Here is a 6,099-nt window from a genome sequence, read left to right on the forward strand (position 1 = left end):
GAGGGTGGGTGGTAAGAGTGGGGATAGATCGCAATGTTCACAGCTTTTGGAGATCAGTGCGATCGTTCACGTGTTGGGTGATCGACTTTTGAGAGATTTGCGAGGGTGGTTAATATTCGAGGGTGATAGATCTGTTATTTTAGATTTAATTTAGTACGAGTTTTTGGCTTCCGGTTGTTTATTGATGTTGGACAGGTTATCGTGTATTAGGTTTATTAAATGCTCGATGTAGGGATTGAATTACTTTATGTTTGCATCCGGAATTATAATACATGCGCGAAAAACGTTCTTAATCGTTGTTACCGGAACGCGCAGAGGCGTTTTTGGACGACTGCAGTGTCATTGAATAGTACGGAGAGGAAACAATGTCTCACTGCAATGACTGTCAAATAAATTTATAAGTTGACTATTTTACATGCAGTAAATGCTTTCCTCGTTTTCAACATGTATATATCTTCACATTTATCATTGAAATATGAAGTTTTCAACAGAAAAAAATTTATTTCGATTATTAACATTAAAGAAGAGATGTAAAAAATAAATTCAAGAATATTTTAATTACTATTATAAATAACTCTAAATATTATAACTATTATAAATAAATGTTTACAAAATCGATACTACTATTACATGTTAATTTGTTTTTGAATTTTATTTTTTTTTTTTGAACAATTTCGATGTTTTTTACAAATTACAAATTTTTACTCCTGCTTTAAATAAATTTAGGCTAGAAATCATTATTCATTCATCAAAACAAAATTAGCAATCAATTTCAAGCAATTCTTAAGTATTCCTTTTACAACTTTAAAATTGTCATGTAAACTAAACACAATAGGAATATCTTCATTATAATATCTTGATCAGAAATACGAACACAAAGATATTTTTTGTCTGTGATGCTCTGATTATTAATCGATTCTATAATGTGACTGTCACAGCCCAGGCGTTAACATATGTTTGGTTACTTGGTTATGTCATATTCAGTTACACACGATCGAAATCCGGTTAATTCGAGTCAACCAGTGGGAGATTTATACCGTTCGTTTGGAACCAGTTTCTAACTTTTCGTCACGAGTATAATTACATCCATTCATATTGAAATAAGTCAATCAATTAAACTTAGTGATTTGTAAATCCGGAGATTTGTAAAATCACGGAAGTTGAAAAAACACGAATCAACGTTCGATTAATAAAACTACATGCAGCATTAACAAAACTTCAAAATAGAGAAAGTATTTATAACATACGTTTCACGTTTATATATCATTAAAAGAAAGTTTGAACGTGATATGATTTTTTAATTTTTCAAAGGTCGAATTCTATGTTACATGTAACTTTCTATTATATTATTCTTTATTAAATTAATTTAATATGTAGATAATTTATTTTGAATAATTTATTAAGAATTTTTACGTTTTAATGTAATCACTTTTTTTGTATTTATTAGATATTTTAATTTTATTTGCAAAAAAAGTAGATACGGTTAAATAGAAAATTTTTGTTTTATTTATTACTAACAATAAAGCAATAATCAAATAATTCGAATATCTATACTTATGCAAATTTTATTTCCACGCATAAATGGATTTCTTACTTTTTTAAGAAATATCAAATAATTCTCAACCCATCATCCATTTTTCATTTGAAAGATGCCCATTACAGCTCGTAACAATTACCTCTTCCGGTGCACAGTTCTCCAATCACTATCTTCACCAAACATTCACGACCAAAACTCATTACAGTCGAGGAATATCGACATAAATGGAAACACGAGTGCGATTCGTTTTGTAACGAGTGTTACACACACGTCAATGTAGCAGCCTCTTTGCCATGTTTGCAAGGCGCGATTACACCGAGTCGAACGACCACTTTTATTGTCGGCTTGCGAAAGGTGCGAACTGTCAATTCCTAGTCGCCATTGAACAGCGTTGGCGTTCCTCTTGACCTAGCTGAACAATGCAATGAATCGGTGAATGACCTTTTATTCTTTTTACCACGCAATTATTAGTTTACTAAGAATCTCTTTGTACGTCTTTTCTTGCTCAATTGAAGACCTTGAAGAGAAAGCATTTGTAACGACTTCAAGAAAATTCAAAGAATTCCTTATAAAATTTATAAAACTATTGCTTTCATTTGATATTAAACAAAATATATTAGTTAATATATTTTTATATATCAATTAATAGTTAATTGAATTGATAAATTTTTATTTCAATTTTTAATGAATTTTATCTTTAATTTGAGTGAAAACATCTAAATAATTACTTTTTGTTAACAAAATATACAATTTGGTGATTTATTGTTGTTTTGTTAAGGAAATATTGTATTAAATAATAGAATCTGCTATTTATTTCACAAAATAATTTAAAATCTACATCTGCAAAGTTTACATAATATGTAGAATTTTTTTAAATTTATTATATATAATAATTTAATACAATAAATTGTCAAAAATGAATTTTTTTTTCCAATATTCTTATTGCAAGTGTTCAATTTTTCTTACATTTTGATCCTTTGTAATCCTTTATAATAAATATTAATCGTAGAATTACTTTCAAAAAAATGAAATTATTATTTTCCAATTATTTAGAACAGAATTAAATTCTGAAATTAAGAAAATCAAATGTAATAACTTTCTTATAATTTCTTTCATAAAACGAATTGCAAACAAAATTATCTAGCCAAATTATAATTATAATCTTTCCAAATGTTAAATTTCTATTTCCAATATCTTTTATTGCAGAAAATTATATATTAAAAGATTCGAATTTAAAATATATATTTATTTCTACAATATAAATAAAATAAATAATTTTCAATATTTCAAAATCTCCATTCTTCGAGTACATTCTTCTTCCTTCTACGATATTCCATCAAAAAAAGAAAAAACTATTAAAGAAAATATAGATATGGCTTTATTTAGAACATAGAATCGTATCTTTCAATCATTTTCAATTCATTTCGATAAAAGTATCAACACCATCCGTAAAATAACCCATCGTAAAAACAAAATGTAACTTCCGTTTCCCTTTCTCTCGCCTTACATAACCTCACAAAAACCAATTTCCCCTGCCCCCTTTCCAACTTTCTTAACACTGCAACATCGATGACAATTTTTGGGCCGTTTTCATTGTCCGTTGAAAAGTGTACAGCATCCCCGAACGTGGTTCCTGGAACGCGGTTGAATGAATTACAAAAACGACGACGCACGTGCGCCGTTTCCGGCGTTGCGGCAAATCACGACGTACTTCCGTTGCGGTGCATTCTGGCCACCGGTACACGGCAAACACGAGAAACTCCACGAAGGAGGCGGATCGGCTATATGCCCGACACGAAACGTACATGTACACATTTTCTGAATTACGTGAACGCATTCAACAATGGCCCTTTACGAGATCAGGAGGCGATAAGGGAGCCGCCACCCGGGTTTCATTGAAGTCTCGTTGAAAATGCTGCTCGCAGGGTTCCGTTCGAGAATCAATTGAACGGAGATTCTCGACGGTTATAATTGATCGATGGGTAATTTCTGAAAATTGACTCCTCGTTCGTAGAATGGTTTCTTTTATGGGAGTGGGATGTTTGTTGATTTCGTTTTTAAGGGAAAGTAATGTCCATTTTATGAGTGTATAAGTATCTGTGAGTAGTAGGTGAATTCCAATAATGTGATATTGGAAATTCGATTATTCGATAATTTTGATAATACGGCACGGATAATGTCTTTTGAAAATTACTTGTCCATAATCGTAACCTCTATTTCTAATATAAATATATGTATTTATATTATTCTTTATATAAGGTATTAATATGAAGAATTTAGAATTTGTGGAAATTCGATTTTAGAATTCTAAAAGAAAAATTGAAGTTGATATATGAAAATAGTTTCAGTTGAATTTATTTATTAAATATATAAATAATTTAAGTTTGTGTTAGATAAGGTGATGTGAGGAAGCGATATGACGAAGACAAAGATACATGAATATATTAACTTTACATATTTTATGTAATAATATATTTCACAATTTGATATTCTGCTGAATTTCATAATATGTCTTTTTTATAATTTTAATAAGATTCTATAGTTATTCATTCAAAACAATTTTAATTAAAAATTAGATTCAATATCTTAAGTTACTCTGTATGCACAATTACATGAAACAATATAGTGTACAGATAAATAGGTACTCTGAGACAAAAAATTAATAATTATTAAATTCTAATAACTAAATTTTTCTGTATATTTTTACTAATTAATAATAATAATTTTAATAATTTTTATTCAAAAAATTTATTGAATTACAAAGTATTAAGTAAAAAATTTTGATTTTTCTCAGAATTTTTGAAATTCTAATTCTCGATATTGAAATAGATGAAAATCTAAAAAATAATAAAGTATTATGAAGAATTAAATATTTCATACAATATTTTTAATAGCATTTGATAATATAAATAATTTATAATAATTATCTTGCTAATGAAATATGTAAAATCTAGTCAATCGATCGTCAGTATTCTTCATTTGTTGAAACAATGCTTCGAGAAATTTAAATTTGTATTGTTATGCAAATCTAATCACAATATTATTTATTATAATTTTTAACTGCGAAATCTTCATGATATGATGTTACTTAAACATCTCATCATGCTAAAAGCATTTGAAACAGCGATAAAAATTGCTACAAATCATTTCCAATCTTCTTGTAAAAAATTGAAGTCCGTTACATTTGCAAGAATTCGAAGAAACGATCGAAAAAAGGTACCGAAAAAGTCTCCATTACCAGAAAAATCATCGGTGACACCGCGGCCCTCCTGTCGCGGAGGAAGTCTTCTAACGAACCTTCCCTCTCTAGAATAATGCACAACAGATGCCAGCTATTTCTCGTGCATCTCTCGTACCACTAGACCTTTATCTCGAATTACTCGATGGAAGCTTCTCTCCCGTAACTCGTCGTTGAGATACGCCGCGCATGCGTGGAACGGTGATTCGCCATCGATTAGTCGGCTCTTAGCCTCCTCCGGCTGATAAACGATCGATGTACTTTTCTTGTTTCACGCCGGGAATCGGAATTAATTGGAGAAGACGTGATCATGAAAAGTATTTTGGATTTATTTTTGTTCCTTTTCCTTTTATTTTTCTTTTTTTTTTTTATATTCTCAGTGGTATCGAGTAAGGTGGAGTATCGCGTCCATGTTGCGGAGGTTATGTGATGGGTCGTTAAGAAGAATATTATTAGATTTGGTTTTTTCTTGGGAATCGTGAGTTTTGTGAATATATTACATAGTTTTAATTTTTTTTCTTTTTAATCCTTAGTTTAAAGTTTTGAGAATTTAGTCGTGACAAAATAATAAAAAATCGTAAAAACATATTGTGTAATAATTTTTAAGTTAATTTATAGTTAAAAAGAGAATAATATTAAATATAATATAATTTAAACATAAATTTAAACATAAACAATTTAAATATAATCATATGATTAAATGTAATAATATTTTATTGTTTTTTTTATTTTATATATGATGTATAATATTTCAATATTTTTCATATTTAATATTTTAAAAAATTTTAATATTTTGATTTATTTTCATAAAAATATGATAATCATGTCGCGAGTTATGATTCTGTGTGAAATTTATTCCATGTTCAATTATTATTAATCATCATAGTTTCAGGATACTCATTAAATCTCACAGAAAAGTCATTTGTCCAACTTTCAACTTTTTAGTTTTTTATGTCTTATACATGACAAGAAATTCTTGTATAATGCAAACTTAATTGATATTTTGCAACATTTTATACACTTTAATTCTCTAAAAAAATTTTTGAAAACTATATTAATTTTACAAGCAACTTCTCAAGATAATTAATTATAGACAATAATCAAATAAAACAGATAATATGTATCACTGATTTATAAATTATAGGATATATTCACTGATTACAAAATAAAATTAACCAAAATTTAATATACTATGATATTACTCGATTTTTTAATATTACTTAAATTATAAACTTAATTCTAAATCAATATATATAAAATCAGAATATATATTTCGATTATATAATATTTTTAATATTATAATTATATATATATATATATATAT

At 27.8% G+C, this 6,099-nt stretch overlaps 1 protein-coding gene across 3 annotated transcripts in view; it reads right to left on the reverse strand.

The window, feature by feature from the left end:
- LOC102675256 (fibroblast growth factor receptor homolog 1-like) overlaps positions 1-6,099 on the reverse strand; it is a 102,229-nt gene that overhangs the window by 60,108 nt on the left and 36,022 nt on the right. The gene's annotated exons all lie outside the window — the stretch shown is intronic.

The sequence above is a fragment of the Apis dorsata genome, unplaced genomic scaffold (assembly GCF_000469605.1).
Source record: "Apis dorsata unplaced genomic scaffold, Apis dorsata 1.3 scaffold_52, whole genome shotgun sequence".
Taxonomy (NCBI): Eukaryota; Metazoa; Arthropoda; class Insecta; order Hymenoptera; family Apidae; genus Apis; species Apis dorsata.